General features: G+C 50.9%; 1 protein-coding gene and 1 long non-coding RNA gene across 2 annotated transcripts in view; one reads left to right on the forward strand and one right to left on the reverse strand.

Moving 5' to 3' along the window:
* The window catches only part of LOC147083862 (uncharacterized), a 232,805-nt gene that overhangs the window by 156,628 nt on the left and 59,296 nt on the right, over positions 1-16,881 (reverse strand). The gene's annotated exons all lie outside the window — the stretch shown is intronic.
* On the forward strand, positions 10,343-15,723 carry LOC147083863 (uncharacterized). Its single transcript, XR_015075959.1, has 3 exons — positions 10,343-10,497; positions 12,100-12,262; positions 15,624-15,723. It is a non-coding gene; the product is annotated as an uncharacterized LOC147083863 (long non-coding RNA).

The raw sequence follows: 16,881 nt of genomic DNA on the forward strand, positions 1-16,881 counted from the left end.
GTTTTAAAGCTCTTCCCACAGTCAGAACATTTAAATGGTCTCTCATCAGTGTGATATCGCTGGTGTGTCAGTAGGTTGGATGACCGAGTGAATCCCTTCCCACACACGGAGCAGGTGAATCGTCTCTCTCCTGTTCTCTCCAGCTGGTGTCCCTTCAGCTCCTGGGACATTTGAAAGCTTTTCCCACAGTTGGAATGTTTCACCGGCCTCTCCCCAGTGTGAACTCGCTGGTGTGCCAGCAGATTCGAGGACCGAGTGAATCTCTTCCCACACACGGAACAGGTGAACAGAATCTCTCCTGCTCTCTCCAGCTGGTGTCTCTTCAGATCCTGGGACCTTTTAAATCTCTTCCCACAGACAGAACATTTAATCTCATCACTGTGAACAAGCTGGTGTCTCAGGAGGGTGGAAGAATGAGAGAATCACTTCAAAAACACGGAGCAGGTCAAAGGTCTCCCATCGGTGTGGACAAGCTGGTGTCTCAGCAGCATGGAGGGTGCAATTAATCCCTTCCCACACACGGAGCGGGTTAAAGATCTCTCCCTCATGTGAACTTGCTGGTGTATCATCGAAGTGGATGGCTGAGTGACTCCCTTCCACACACGGGGCCCGGGTTTCCCCCAGTGTGTAGGCACTGGTGTCGCTTCAGGTATTTGTAGATTTTGAAGCTCTTTCAGAACATTTAAACGGTCTCTAATCAGTGTGAACTCACAGGGGTGCCAGCAGATTCAAGGAGCGATTGAATCAGTTCCTGATGAATCGCGTAGCTCTGTCAGAATTTGATGTGATGTTTGGTTTGAGCTTCCTGTCTGTAAATGCTCCACTTCTAAAACCCTGTAAAAGGAGTGTAGAAAGGGTAAGGGGGAAGCATGAATTTTATTTGGCTAATATTGCCTCAAAGAACAAACAGGGCAGAGCCGGTCCCACTGGTGTCCAGCCGTGCCCACAATAACCAGCGGGCCAGAAACAGCCCAATCCACCTCACTGACTTGGCCCTGAAGTCAAATCAAGTCTCATCAAAGTCTCATCAAATGACATCCTTTGTGACTGTGACAAAGGTAAACTATCCCTCCTCATCCTTCGTGACTTGTCTGCAGTCTTTGACACGGTTGACCACTCCATCCTTCTCCAATGCCTCTCCACCATCATCCAGCTGGGTGGGACTGCACTCGCCTGGTTCCATTCTTATCTATCTAATCGTAGACACAGAATCACCTGCAATGGCTTCTCTTCCCGCTCCCGCATCGTTACCTCTGGTGTCCCCCAAGGATCTATCCTTGGGCCCCTCCTATTTCTCATCTAAATGCTGCCCCTTGGTGACATCTGAAAACACAGCGTCAGTTTCCACATGTACGCTGATGACACCCAGCTCTACCTCACCACCACTTCTCACGACCCCTCCACGATCTCTAATCCAGTTCTGGGTGAGCAGAAATTTTCTCCAATTAAATATTGGGAAGACTGAAGCAATTGTTTTCGGTCCCTGCCACAAACTCTGTTCCCTAGCCACTGGCTCCATCCCTCTCCCTAACATCTCTCTGAGGCTGAACCACACTGTTCACAACCTCGGTGTCATATCTGACCCTGAAATGAGCTTCCGAACACATATCCGCAGCATAACAAAGACCGCCTATTTCCACCTCGGTAACATGGCCCGTCTCCGCCCCTGCCTCAGCTCATCCGCTGCTGAAACCCTCACCCGGGCCTTTATTACCTCGAGATTCGACTATTCCAACGCACTCCTGGCTGGCCTCCCACATTCTACCCTATGTAAACTTGAGGTGATCCAAAACTACCCGTGTCGTAACTCAACGCCAAGTCCCGTTCACCCATCACCCCTGTGCTCGCTGACCTACATTGGCTCCCGGTTAAGCAGTGCTTCGATTTCAAAATTCTCATCCTTGTTTTCAAATCCCTCCATGGCCTCGCCCCTCCCTATCTTAGTTATTCCCTTCAGCCTCACAACCACCCGCCCCCCGCGATAGAATCACAGAAAAATTACGGCACAGAAGGAGGCCATTCGGCCCATCTTGTCCATGCCGGCCAATTAAGTGCTATCCACACTAATCCCACTTTCCAGCACTTGGTCCGTAGTCTTGTAGGTTACGGCACTTCAAGTGCACATCCAAGAAAACAACCTCCTCCCCCCCGAGACATCTGCGTTCCTCCAATTCTGCCCTCTTGAGCATCCCTGATTATAATCGCTGCACCATCAGTGGCCGTGTCTTCTGTTGCCTCGGCCCTAAGCTCTGGAATTCCCTCCCTGAACCTCTCCGCCTCCCTTTCATAGAAAATAGGAGCAGGAGTCGGCCATTCGGCCCCTCGAGCCTGCTCCGCCATTCAACGAGATCATAGCTGATCAAAACCCACCTCTGTGACCAAGCGTTTGGCCATCTGCCCTAATTTCTCCTTCTGTGGCTCGGGGTCACATTTTTCAAAGTCTTACAATACTCCTGTGCAGCGCCTTGGGACGATTTCCTACGTTAAAGGCGCTATAGAAATACAGGTTGTTGTTGTTCCCATTGTTGGAGGTGAGCTCTGAACAGGCCCCGCCCCCTCCCCCTACTCCGCATGCACCGCTCCAAGGTGAGCGCGGGCTCTGAACAGGCCCCGCCCCCTCCCCCTACTCCGCATGCACCGCTCCAAGGTGAGCGCAGGCTCTGAACAGGCCCTGCCCCCTCCCCCTACTCCGCATGCACCGCTCCAAGGTGAGCGCGGGCTCTGAACAGGCCCCGCCCCCTCCCCTACTCCGCATGCGCCGCTCCAAGGTGAGCGCAGGCTCTGAACAGGCCCTGCCCCCTCCCCCTACTCCGCATGGGCCGCTCCAAGGTGAGCGCGGGCTCTGAACAGGCCCGCCCCATCCCCCTACGCCTCTCCAAAGTGAGCGAGGGCTCTGAACAGGCCCCGCCCCTCCCCCTACACTGCATGCGCCGCTCCAAGGTCAGCGCGTGCTCTGAACAGGCCCCGCCCCACCCCCTACTCCGCATGCGCCACTCCAAGCTGAGCGCAGGCTCTGAACAGGCCCCACCCCCTCCTCTACTCCGCATGCGCCGCTCCAAGGTGAGCGCGGGCTCTGAACAGGCCCCGCCCCATCCCCCTACTTCGCATGCGTCTCTCCAAAGTGAGCGCGGGCTCTGAACAGGCCCCGCCCCTCCCCCTACACTGCAGGCGCCACTCCAAGGTGAGCGCGGGCTCTGAACAGGCCCCGCCCCTCCCCCTACACTGCAGGCGCCGCTCCAAGGTGAGCGCGGGCTCTGAACAGGCCCCGCCCCCACCACCTACTCCGCATGTGCCGCTCCAAGCTGAGCGCGGGTTTTGAACAGGCCCCGCCCCCTCCCCCTACTCCGCATGCGCTGCTCCAAGGTGAGCGTGGGCTCTGAACAGGCCCCGCCCCCTCCCCCTACTCTGCATGCGCCACTCCAAAGTGAGCGCGGGCTCTAAACATGCCCCGCCCCCTCCCCCGACTCCGCATGCGCCGCTCCAAGGTGAGCGCGGGCTCTGAACAGGCCCCGCCCACTCCCCCTACTCCGCATGCACCGCTCCAAGGTGAGCGCAGGCTCTGAACAGGCCCCTCCCCCTACTCCGCATGCGCCGCTCCAAGGTGAGCGCGGGCTCTGAACAGGCCCCGCCCCCTCCCCCTGCACCGCATGCGCCGCTCCAAGGTGAGCGCGGGCTCCGAACAGGCCCCGCCCCCTCCCCCTACTCCGCACGCGCCGCTCCAAGGTGAGCGCGGGCTCTGAACATGCCCCGCCCCCTCCCCCTATTCCGCATGCGCCGCTCCAAGGTGAGCGCGGGCTCTGAACAGGCCCCGCCCACTCCCCCTACTCCACATGCACCGCTCCAAGGTGAGCGCGGGCTCTGAACAGGCCCCGCCCCCTCCCCCTGCACCGCATGCGTCGCTCCAAGGTGAGCGTGGGCTCTGAACAGGCCCCGCCCCCTCCCCCTGCACCGCATGCGTCGCTCCAAGGTGAGCGCGGGCTCCGAACAGGCCCTGCCCCCTCCCCCTACTCCGCACGCGCCGCTCCAAGGTGAGCGCGGGCTCTGAACATGCCCCGCCCCCTCCCCCTATTCCGCATGCGCCGCTCCAAGGTGAGCGCGGGCTCTGAACAGGCCCCGCCCCCTCCCCCTACTCCACATGCACCGCTCCAAGGTGAGCGTGGCCTCTGAACAGGCCCCGCCCCCTCTCCCTACTCTGCATGGGCCACCGGGCCCCGCTCCCGAGGATGAGCCGCTACCGCGCCTGCGCAGGGCCTCGCATTCTGGGGAAGGCCCGGGGTCACCGGCGGAAAGTGAGTTTTATCCGGGTTTATTTATATATAGCGGAGAGAAGCGCGGGCGGGGAGATAAATAAAAAGAAAATACAAACCGCACCGTCCCAGCACCCTCCCGGCACCGAGCGGAGCGGATTGAGTGGCCGCAGCCCCTTGTCTTCTGCAGGGAGCCGGATTGGGGCACGTCATCAACTCCAGGGCGGTGACTGATGGGAGCTCCGACCAATAGGGAGAGAGCGGGCGGAGCTCGGAGGACTGAGGTGGCGGCGGGTCCTGCAACCAATCGGGGTGTCCGAGGGGCGGGACTTCCGCTGCCTGCTTCTCCTGCTGCTGAGAGAAGTGGAATGCAGCAGAGGGCGCTCTTCTGAGTTTGGGGCTCAGTCCTGTTAGTGGAGCAGTGCAGAGGGAACTTTACTCTGCACTGGGCTTTACTCCCTCAGCACTGCACTGGAGGGGCAGCACAGAGTTTTAGACTCGAGTCTCTGGAGTGGGACTTCAACCCACAACCTTCTGACTCAGAGGGGAGAGTGCTGCCGCCTGAGGCACGGCTGACACTCTGTATCTAACCCGTGCTGTACCTGCCCTGGGAGTGTTTGATGGGACAATGTAGAGGGAGCTTTACTCTGTATCTAACCCGTGCTGTACCTGCCCTGGGAGTGTTTGATGGGACAGTGTAGAGGGAGCTTTACTCTGTATCTAACCCGTGCTGTACCTGCCCTGGGAGTGTTTGATGGGACAGTGTAGAGGGAGCTTTACTCTGTATCTAACCCGTGCTGTACCTGCCCTGGGAGTGTTTGATGGGACAGTGTAGAGGGAGCTTTACTCTGTATCTAACCCGTGCTGTACCTGCCCTGGGAGTGTTTGATGGGACAGTGTAGAGGGAGCTTTACTCTGTATCTAACCCGTGCTGTACCTGCCTTGGGAGCGTTTGATGGGACAGTGTAGAGGGTGATTTACTCTGTATCTAACCCGTGCTGTACCTGCCCTGGGAGCGTTTGATGGGTCAGTGTAGAGGGAGCTTTACTCTGTATCTAACCCGTGTTGTACCTGCCCTGGGAGTGTTTGATGGGACAGTGTAGAGTGAGATTTACTCTCTATCTAACCCGTGCTCTACCTGCCCTCATGAGCAAATTTGGCTAGGGTAAATAAAATCAGAGAGTTAAATGCGTGGCTCAAAGACTGGTGTGGGAGAAATGGGTTTTGCTTCTTGGGACACTGGCACCAGTACTGGGACAGGAGAGAGCTGTTCCGTTGGGACGGAGTTCACTTGGCCAGTGTTGGGACTAGAATCCTGGCGAATCGAATAACTAGGGCTGTAGAGAGGGCTTTAAACTAATTAGTGGTGGGGAGGTTTCAAGAGAGCGAAAAATAAAAATGTCAGCGGAGAAGGCAATAGAGCAAGGTAGCAGTGGAGGAATTAAAAACCAGAGCGTGTCAGGAAGGGACAGAATATATAAAGATAAAGGTAAAGTTGTAAAGGGGGTAAAAGCAGGAATAAATTGTCACAAAACATATTTTAAAGTTCTTTATCTGAAAGCACGCAGCATTCGTAACAAAATAGATGCGTTGACGGTACAAATAACTACACATTGGTATGATCTGGTGGCCATTACGGAGACATGGCTGCAGGGTGACCATGACTGGTAACTAAACATTGAGGGGTATTTGACTATTAGGAAGGACAGCCAGGAAGGAAAAGGAGGTGGGGTGGCTGTGTTAATAAAGGATGGAATCACTGCAATAGTGAGAAATGATATTGGGTCAAAGGATCAGGATAGTGAAACGGTTTGGGTGGAAATAAGGAATGATAAGGGGAAAAAGTCACTAGTGGGCGTAGTCTATAGGCCTCCTAACAGTTGCAACTCTATTGGTCGGAGTATAAATCAGGAAATAGTTGGGGCTTGTAATAAGGGAACAGCTATAATCATGGGAGATTTTAACTTTCATATTGACTGGACAAATCAAGTTGGGCAGAGCAGCCTTGAGGAAGAGTTCATAGAGTGCATTAGGGACGGGTTCCTTGAGCAGTATGTTACTGAAACAACCAGGCTCTCTTGAAACCTCCCCGCCACTAATTAGTTTAAAGCCCTCTCTACAGCCCTAGTTATTTGATTCACCAGGATTCTAGTCCCAGCACTGGCCAAGTGAACTCCGTCCCAATGGAACAGCTCTCTCCTGTCCCAATACTGGTGCCAGTGTCCCAAGAAGCAAAACCCATTTCTCCGACACCAGTCTTTGAGCCACGCATTTAACTCTCTGATTTTATTTACCCTAGCCAAGTTTGCTCATGAGGGCAGGTAGAGCACGGGTTAGATACAGAGTAAAGTTCCCTCTGCACTGTCCAAGGCAATCTTCGATCTGGTCCTGTGTAATGAGACAGGATTAATAAAAAATGTCCTAGTAAAGGATCCCCTTGGAATGAGTGACCATAACATGGTTGAATTCCAAATTCAGTTGGAGGGTGAGAGAGTTGGATCTCAAACCAGCGTACTAAGCTTAAATAAAGGAGACTATGAAGGTATGAGAGCAGAGTTGACTAAAGTGGACTGGGAAAATAGATTAAGGTGTAAGACGGTACATGAGCAGTGGTGTACATTCAAGGAGATATTTCACAACTTTCAAGAAGAATATATTCCACTGAGGAAAAAGGGGCGTAAAAGAAAAGACAGCCATCCGTGGCTAATAAAGTAATAAAGGATAGTATCCGACTGAAAACAAGGGCATATAAAGTAGCCAAATCTAGTGGGAGGATAGAAGATTGGGAAGTATTTAAAAGCCAGCAAAGAATAACTAAAACATTAATTAAGAAAGGGAAGATAGATTATGAAAGTAAACTAGCAAAAAATATAAAAACAGATAGCAAGAGTTTCTACAGTTATATAAAAAGAAAAAGGGTGGCTAAAGTGAATGTTGGTCCCTGAGAGGACGAGACTGGGAAGTTAGTAGTGGGGAACATGGAGATGGCAAAAACGCTGAACAAATATTTTGTATCAGTCTTTACAGTAGACGACACTAAAAATATCCCAACACTGGAGAAACAGGGGGCTATGGGGGGGAGGAGCTAAACACGATTAAAATCACTCAGGAGATGGTACTCGGTAAGATAATGGGACTTAAGGCGGATAAATCCCCTGGACCTGATGGCTTACATCCTAGGGCTTGAGACAGGTAGCGGTGGGGATTGCAGATGCATTGGTGGTAATTTTCCAAAACTCCCTAGATTCAGGCAAAGTCCCAGCAGATTGGAAAACTGCTAATGTAATGCCCTTATTTAAAAAGGGAGGTAGACAAAAGGTTGGAAACTATTGACCAGTTAGCCTAACATCTGTGGTTGGTAAAATGTTGGAGTCCATTATTAAGGAAGCAGTAACAGGACATTTGGATAAGCATAATTTAATCGGACAGAGTCAGCATGGTTTTATAAAGGGGAAGTCATGTTTGACAAATTTGCTCGAATTCTTTGAGGATGTAACAAACAGGGTGGATAAAGGGGAACCAGTGGATGTGGTGTATTTGGACTTCCAAAAGGCATTTGACAAGGTGCCACACAAAAGATTACTGCACAAGATAAAAAATCATGGGATTGGGGGTAATATACTGGCATGGGTGGAAGATTGGCCATCTAACAGAAAACAGAGAGTTGGAATAAATGGTTCATTCTCGGGTTGGCAATCAGTAACTAGTGGTGTTCCGCAGGGGTCAGTGCTGGGACCCCAACTCTTTACAATCTATATTAACGATTTGGAGGAGGGGACCGAGTGCAACATATCCAAGTTTGCCGACGATACAAAGATGGGAGGGAAAGCAGTGAGTGAGGAGGACAGAAAAAACCTGCAAAAGGACATAGACAGGCTAAGTGAGTGGGCAGAAATTTGGCAGATGGAATATAATGTTGGAAAGTGGGAGGTTATGCACTTTGGCAGAAAAAATCAAAGAGCAAGTTATTATCTAAATGGAGAGAAACTGCAAAGTGCTACAGTACAAAGGGATCTGGGGGTCCTGGTGCATGAAACACAGAAGGTTAGTATGCAGGTACAGCAGGTGATCAGGAAGGCCAATGGAATCTTGGCTTTTATTGCAAGGGGGATGGAGTATAAAAGCAGGGAAGTCTTGCTTCAGTTATACAGGGGACTGGTGAGGCCACACCTGGAATATTGCGTACAGTTTTGGTTTACATATTTAAGAAAAGATATACTTGCTCTCGAGGCAGTTCAGAGAAGGTTCACTCGGTTGATTCCGGAGATGAGGGGGTTGACTTATGAGGAAAGGTTGAGTAGGTTGGGCATCTACTCATTGGAATTCAGAAGAATGAGAGGCGATATTATCAAAACATATAAGATTGTGAGGGGGCTTGATCGGGTGGATGCGGGGATGATGTTTCCACTGATGGGTGAAACTAGAACTAGGGGGCATAATCTTAGAATAAGGGGCTGCCGTTTCAAATCTGAGATGAGGAGAAACTTCTTCACTCAGAGGGTGGTAAATCTATGGAATTTGCTACCTCAGATAGCTGTGGAAGCTGCGACATTAAATAAATTTAAAACGGAGATAAACAGTTTCCTAACTGATAAGGGAATTAGGGGTTACGGGGAGCGGGCAGGGAAGTGGACGTGAGTTTCGGTTCAGATCAGCCATGATCCTATTGAATGGTGGAGCAGGCCCGAGGGGCCGTATGGCCTACTTCTGCTCCTACTTCTTATGTTCTTATGTTCTTTTTCTCTTCACATATCTATAAAAGCTTTTAGTCAGTTTTTATGTTCCCTGCAAACTTACTCTCATATTCTATTTTCCCTGCAAACTTACTCTCATATTCTATTTTCCCCTTCTTAATTAATCCCTTTGTCCTCCTTTGTTGAATCCTAAACTGCTCCCAATCCTCAGGTTTACTGCTTTTTCTGGCCAATTTATATGTCGTCTCCTTGGATCTTATGCTATCCCTAATTTCCCTTGTTAGCCATGGTTGAGTCACCTCTTTTGTTTTATTTTTATGCCAAACTGGGATGAACAAATTCTGTAGTTCATCCATGCGGTCTTTGAATGTTTGCCATTGCCTGTCCATCGTGAACCCTTTGAGTGACATTCCCCAATCAATCCTACCCAACTTGCTCCTCAGACCATCGTAGTTTCCTTTATTTAAATTTAGGACCCTAATCTCTGAGTCAACAACTTCATTCTCCATCTTAATGAAACATAGAAACATAGAAGATAGGAGCAGGAGCAGGCCATTCGGCCCTTCGAGCCTGCTCCGCCATTCAACGAGATCATGGCTGATCATCCAAACCCTAGCACCCGGTCGCTACACCGACAGCCATCCCACCCAAGCCCTATCCCCGTAACCCCACGTATTTAATCCCCCCTAACACTAAGGGCCAATTTTTATCATAGCCAATCAACGTAACCCGCACATCTTTGGACTGTTGGAGGAAACAGGAGCACCCGGAGAAAACCCACGCAAACACGGGGAGAATGTGCAAACTCCACACAGACAGTCACCCGAGGCCGGATTTGAACCCGGGTCCCTGGCGCTGTGAGGCAACAGTGCTAATTCGATCATATTATGATCACTCCAACCCAAGGGGCCTCATACAACAAGATTGCTAATTAATCCTTTCTCGTTACATAATACCCAGTCTAAGATGGCCTGGTCTCTGGTTGGATCCTCGACATATTGGTCCAGGAAACCATCCCGTAAACACTCAAGGAATTCCTCCTCCACAGTAGAGGACATGAGATGGGGGGAGGTAGTCCCTTTAAATGTGGAGGAGGTGGGTGTCCCTTTAAATGTGGCAGGGTGGATGTCCCTTTAAATGTGGAGGGGGTGGGTGTCCCTTTAAATGTGCAGGGTGTGGGTGTGGAGTTTGCACATTCTCCCTGTGTTTGCGTGGGTTTCCTCCGGGTGCTCCGGTTTCCTCCCACAGTCCAAAGATGTGCGGGTTAGGTTGATTTGGCTATGATAAATTGACCCTTCCTGTTAGGGGATTAAATACGTGGGGTTACGGGGATAGGGTGGGATATGTGTCGGTGCAGGCTCGATGGGCCAAAATGGCCTCTATCTGCACTGTGGGGATTCTGTGTGATTCTGTGTGTGGGTGGGTGTCCCTTTAAATGTGGAGAGGCGGGGCCGCGCATGCTCATTTGGCCCCAACACAAAACGAGGCTGCCAGTGCGCCGCCTCTGAGGAGAAGACGGAAGTTGGCCCGGGGAAGAGGCGGAATCAGCGGCCGGGGTAAAGTAAAGTGTTGGGGAATCGATTTAAATCGAGGTGAAGGGGGAGCTGAGAGCGAGATTATAAAGAAAAATACCAGAAAAAGCAAACCTGAGAGTCGGGCGGGCGGGACATCCGCGGACGCCGAACGGAGCGGTTTCATCCGCGCGGGGTGGCGGAGTGAGCCGGAACAATGTGATTCTGACTGACGGGAGCGCTGACCAATAGGAACAGGGCTGAGCTGGGAGGACTGAACTGGGCGGCCTGGTCCTCCAACCAATGGCGGCGCGGCAAGGGGGCGGGACCTTCCTCCCTGAGGCTGGGCCCCGATAGTGACGTCATCAGAGGAAGAGGCTTCGCTCGGCGCTGGGACGGTGCGGTTTGTATTTTCTTTTTATTTATCTTCCCGCCCGCGCTTCTCTCCGCTATATTAAAAAAAAAACCTCATAAAACTCACTTTCCGCCGGTGAGCCGGACTCTCGCGGTTGCCCGGGCCTTCCACAGAATCCGAGGCCTTGCGCAGGCGCGGAGCGGCTCATTCTCGGGAGCGGGGCCCGGCGGCGCATGCGGAGTAGGGGGAGGGGGCGGGGCCTGTTCAGAGGGGGAGGATGATTGACAGGGGCACAGGGTGTGTGCTGAGCATGCGCAGTGCGGGCCGGGCGCCTGTGGCGCAGGAGAGGGCGGGGCCATGGGGCGCATGCGCGGGGTCAGCTGCAACTTTAGAGTCACAAAGGGACCGAGTGTCTTCAAATCTCTCCCCTCCTCTTCTAATTTCCTGTAAAACCAGTTTATAAAAGTCATCATTGAAAGTACAGCACGGTGACATAGTGGTTAGCACTGTTGCCTCACAGCGCCAGGGACCCGGGTTCGAATCCGGCCTCGGGTGACTGCGTGGAGTTTGCACATTCTCCCCGTGTTTGCGTGGGTTTCCTCCGGGTGCTCCGGTTTCCTCCCACAGTCCAAAGATGTGCGGGTTAGGTTGATTGGCTATGATAAATTGACCCTTAGTGTTAGGGGGATTAAATACGTGGGGTTACGGGGATAGGGTGGGATATGTGTTGGTGTGGGGGTTGCGGGGATCGGGTGGGATGTGTGTCGCTGCAGGCTCGATGGGCCGAAATGGCCTCTATCTGCACTGTGGGGTTTCTGTGATTCTGTGATAGGACCCGGGCCCAGGGCCTGATTGACGGGAGCTTCCGACCAATAGGGAGCGAGCGGGGCGGGGCTGGAGGAGCGAGCCGGCGGCGGGTCCTCCAACCAATCGGGGAGCCCGAGGGGTGGGACTTGCGCCGGCTGATTGGGACAGAAGAGGCTGACGGGAGATTTAATTTAAATTAATTTAATTTCCCGCCTGCTCCAACCGCCCTCCCTGCAACGTCACGACGTCGCCGGCGTGCACTGACTGACACTGAGCTCTCCACCAATGAGCGAGGGGAGGCGGAGCCTGGAGGACCGACCGAGGGGCTTTGGTCCTCCAACCAATCGCGGCGAAGGGGGAGGCGGGACCTGGGATCAGCCCGCCGCCATTTTGTAAAGCGGCCTGGTCAGAATCTGTGATCCTGGGAAAGTTTATTTTTAATGTTCCTTTCCCATTTTACAGCTCAAACTAATTTTATTTTACAGAAGATACTTGTTTTAAATATAGAAACATAGAAGATAGGAGCAGGAGTAGGCCATTCGACCCTTCGAGCCTGCTCCGCCATTCAATGCGATCATGGCTGATCATAAAAAAAGCTGTTTGTTTTTAAATTGATGGAACAGAAACAAGAAACCCTGTGGAGCAAATGTGAGTAAAAATATTTTTTCTCCCTGAATTAATTTTTTTAATATTAATTTTGTGCGTTTTTAATGATTAATTTCAAGCACTTTAAGAGAAATATGGGAGTGGTGGGGTTTCTCTTAAAGGGACAGGCGCTCTCTTTTTCTATGAGATTTTCATTAAAAATCCCCGTGGATGACCGATTTTAAAGGGACAGCGTCTCCCTTTTTATTAATGTATATTTAAGAGACTGACATTTAAAGTAGGGCTAATCCCCTGCTCCCGTAAGTGCTTGGTGAGAAATCAGGTGCTGTTTGCACTCACCCCCTCCCAATTTTCTGCCAAGGGACAGAAAGCAGAGAGTAGTGGTGAACGGTTTCTTTTCAGACTGGAGGGAGGTAAACAGTGATGTTCCCCAGGCGTCGGTATTAGGATCAATGTTCCCTCTTTTTTTTTGAGGTGCGTGGCCCCTTTAACGGGCTGCATGGCCCATTCAAATTTCCACGCATGCGCGTTTATTCCATTTATAGGGCGGTGAGCCGGCTGCGCGGGACCTCCAGACCGCTGCGTGGCCGCGCAACTTAACGTGAACGTTGATTCAGACCACTGCTTTTTTTGATATATATTAATGACCTGGACTTGGGGATCCAGGGCAAAATTTCAAAATTTACAGATGACACGAAACTCAAATGTCGCAAACAATGAGGATAGTAACAGACTTCAGGAGGATGTAGCCAGACTGGTGAAATGGGCAGAAACGTGGCAGATTAAATTTAATGTAGAGAAGTGTGAAGTGATTCATTTTGGTAGGAAGAACGAGGAGAGGCAATATAAACTAAATGGTCCAGTTTTAAAGAGGGTGCAGGAACAGAGAGGCCTCGGGGGGTATGTACACAAATCTTAGAAGGTGGCAGGACAAGTTGAGAAGGCTGTTAATAAGCATACAGGATCCTTGACTTTATTAATAGAGGAATAGAGTACAAAAGCAAGCAGGTTATGCTAAGCCTTTATAAAACACTGGCTAGGCTTCCGCTGGGCACCACACTTTAGGAAGGATGTCAAGGCCTTAGAGAGGGTGCAGAAGAAATTTACGAGAATGGGACCAGGGATGAGGGACTTGAGTTACGTGGAGAGACGGGAGAAGCTGGGGTTGTTCTCCTTGGGGCAGAGAAGATTAAGAGGAGATTTGATAGCGTTGTTCAAAATCAGGATGGATTTTGAGAGAGTAAATAAGGAGAAACCGTTTCCAATGGCTGAAGGGACAGAAACCAGATTTAAGGCGATTGGCAAAAGAACCAGAGGTGAGATGAGGAAACAGATTTTTACACCAAGTTGTTGTGATCTGGAATGCGCTGCCTGAAAGGGCGGTGGAAGCAGATTCAATCGTCACTTTCATAAAGAAGTGGGTAAATACTTGAAGGGGAGACATTTACAGGGCGAGGGGGAAACAGCAGGGGGGAGTGGGACTAATCGGAGAGCTCGACCAAAGAGCCGGCACAGGCATGGTGGGCCGAATGGCCTCCTTCTGTGCTGTTTCATTCGATGGTTCCGTCCCCATAATGAGACATTCTCAGCCCCGATGTCCTCCTGGTGAATTGGCCCTGCACCCCCTCCGAGGCCAGTGTGTCCCTTTCTGAGGTGCGGTGCCTGAAACTGAAGGCAGTCCTCCGGATGGGGCCTGAGCAAGGCTCTGGACAGCTGAAGCATGGCTGTGGATATCTGGAGTTGTGGTGTAGACAGTCCGACCTTGTCAAGTTAAGTGGGTGGCGATCAGGAGCAGCTGCCCTTTCCTCCCAGGGTGCTGTCACACTACATTAGGGCTCATGGGATTGGGGGTAATATTAGCATGGATTGAGGACTGGTTAACGGTCAGAAAACAGAGAGTAGGAATAAACGGCTCATTTTCGGGCTGGCAGGCTGTAACTAGTGGGGTCCCGCAAGGATCATTACTGGGGCCTCAGCTATTCACAATCTCCATCAATGACTTAGATGAGGGGACCGAGTGCAATGTATCCAAGTTTGCTGACGATACAAAGCTAGGTGGGAAAATAAGTTGTGAGGAGGAGACAAAGAGGCTGCAAAGGGATATCGACAGGTTCAGTGAATGGGCAAGAACATGGCAGATGGAATATAATGTGGAGAAGTGGGAAGTTATCTGCTTTGAACATAAGAAATAGGAGCAGGAATAGGCCACTTGGCCCCTCGAGCCTGCTCCGCCATTCAATAAGATCATGGCTGATCTTGGGCTCAAAGCCACTTCCCCGCCCGCTCCCGAGCACCCTTCGTGTTGAGTCTGTGCTTTCAAATGTAGTTATGCTGAATAACTGGACACAGACAACAGAAATACTTAAACAGGTCTTTAGTAACTGAGGGTCAGGGCTGAACTGGAATACACTTTGCTCCACAGGGTTTATATACCGGTGTGGTCACCACCGGTACTACAATGTACAGGAGCCATCAAAAAGTAGTCCATCACCTTAAGGTATCCTCTTAAGGTGGTACAGGTTACATACACTACAATTCCTCCCCTTTTAGCTTAACAGTGTACACCCCAATTTAAACAATACATGGATAACATGTATACAACTTTCACACAAAACTGTTCAAAGATTCAGTCTCTGAGGAGGCCTCCTGATCCGGGCCGGATAACGCCTTTCAGGGGTCTCTGGTTCTCGTTGCTGGGGTGACTGATCCATTTGATCTCCTATGGATTGAACATCATCATGTACATACGAGTCTGAGGTAGATGCTACAGGCTCAATAACTTCTTCAACTGGTGTCTCTGCCGTAGACATGGGGTCGACCCTTGTTCTCGATTCCACAAGTTGGTCAGCATGACGTCGTATTACGTTCTCTCCAACGTCTACCGTGTACATCAAGGGTCCTTGTCGGGCACGAATTGTTCCGGATTGCCATTTATCATTCCTATAGTCCCTGGCCAACACTGGTTGTCCTATTTCGAAACTCCGAGTGGCCTTGTTATTTACGTGCTGGAATTGCTTGTTTTCGACTTCCCTTCGCACATTGGGTTTTAACAAATCCAACCGGGACCGCAACCTCCTGTTATAGAACATTATGGCAGGGCTTTGATTTGTCACTGCATGCGTGGCGTTTCGATATGCCATCAGGAAATTGTCCACCTTGTGTTGTAGTGGAATATGGTCTTCGCTCATGGCCTTTATCGCCTTTTTGAACGTTTGTACAAATCTCTCGGCCAACCCATTTGTAGCCGGATGATATGGGGCAGATGTATAGTGTTTCACCCCATTCTTTTTCATGAATTTCTGGAATTCTTCTGACACGAACTGTGGTCCGTTATCTGAACATATTTGTTCCGGCAACCCATTCCTTGCAAATATGGTTCTTAGAACTGCGATTGTCTTTTCAGAGGTAGTGGTCGACATCTTAATCACTTCTGGCCATTTAGAATGTGCGTCTACCGCTATCAAAAACATGGAATCCATGAATGGACCTGCAAAGTCGATATGCACACGTTGCCATGGGGTTGAAGGCCATTCCCATGGATGCAGCGGTGCAATTGGAGGTACGTTTTGAACTTTTTGGCACCCTGAGCAGCTTTTAGTCAGATCCTCTATTTGTTTGTCGATACCTGGCCACCACACATAAGCCCTAGCAAGGCTTTTCATCTTGACTCCCCCCAGATGACCTTCATGCAGTTCCTTCAGAACTCTCTCCCTTAATTTAGGAGGAATAATCACCCTTGTTCCATACATCAATGTTCCTTGACAGATGGACAGCTGTTCTCGTCTGGCTGAGAATGCTGGTAACAGTGGGTCACCATGTGCTGGCCATCCCTTCACTGTCAAATCGTAGACCCGAGACAGTGTCAGGTCGTTTCGGGTCTCTCTCTCAATACTCGCATTGGTGACTGGTAAGCATTCGATGATGGTCGAGTGAAATATCTCGACAGGGTCAACTGCCGGTGCCTCTTCCGCTGTAGGTAGTGGCAGGCGCGACAGCCCATCAGCATTACCATGTTGCTTTGTACCTTTGAATTCGATATCATATTGATGTGCCCCTAGGAAAAGGGACCATCTCTGAAGCCTCTGCGCCGTCATAACCGGAACACCCTTCTTAGGGTTAAAAATGGAAACCAACGGCTGGTGATCTGTCAGCAGCGTAAACTTTTGGCCTTGCAGGTAATGGCTAAATTTCTTAACTCCCCACACGAGGCTGAGAGCCTCCCTATCTATCTGAGCATAGTTGTGCTCTGCGGAGGTCAATGATCTGGATGCGAACGCGACTGGCCTTTCCAAGCCATTTGGCAACTTATGTGAGAGCACTGCCCCGATACCATATGGAGAAGCATCACACGCTAAGCGAATAGGCAGTGTTGGGTTAAAGTGAGCCAACACTTCCTTAGAGGTGATCAGTGCCTTGCTTTTTTGAAAAGCCCGCTTACAATCCTCGCTCCACTTCCATGGTACTCCCATTTGCAAAAGAGTGTTCAGCGGGTGTAACACCGTGGATAAATTTGGAAGAAACTTGTGGTAATAGTTAACCAACCCAAGGAACGACCTCAACTGGGATACATTTTCCGGAGCGGGAGCTTTCACAACAGCTTCGATCTTGTCAGGTGACTTATGGAGCCCCTCCTGGTCAATGACGTGGCCGCAGTATGAGAT

The sequence above is a fragment of the Somniosus microcephalus genome, unplaced genomic scaffold (genome assembly GCF_052327205.1).
Source record: "Somniosus microcephalus isolate GS21.2 unplaced genomic scaffold, FLI_Smic_1.0 scaffold37, whole genome shotgun sequence".
Lineage (NCBI taxonomy): Eukaryota > Metazoa > Chordata > Chondrichthyes > Squaliformes > Somniosidae > Somniosus > Somniosus microcephalus.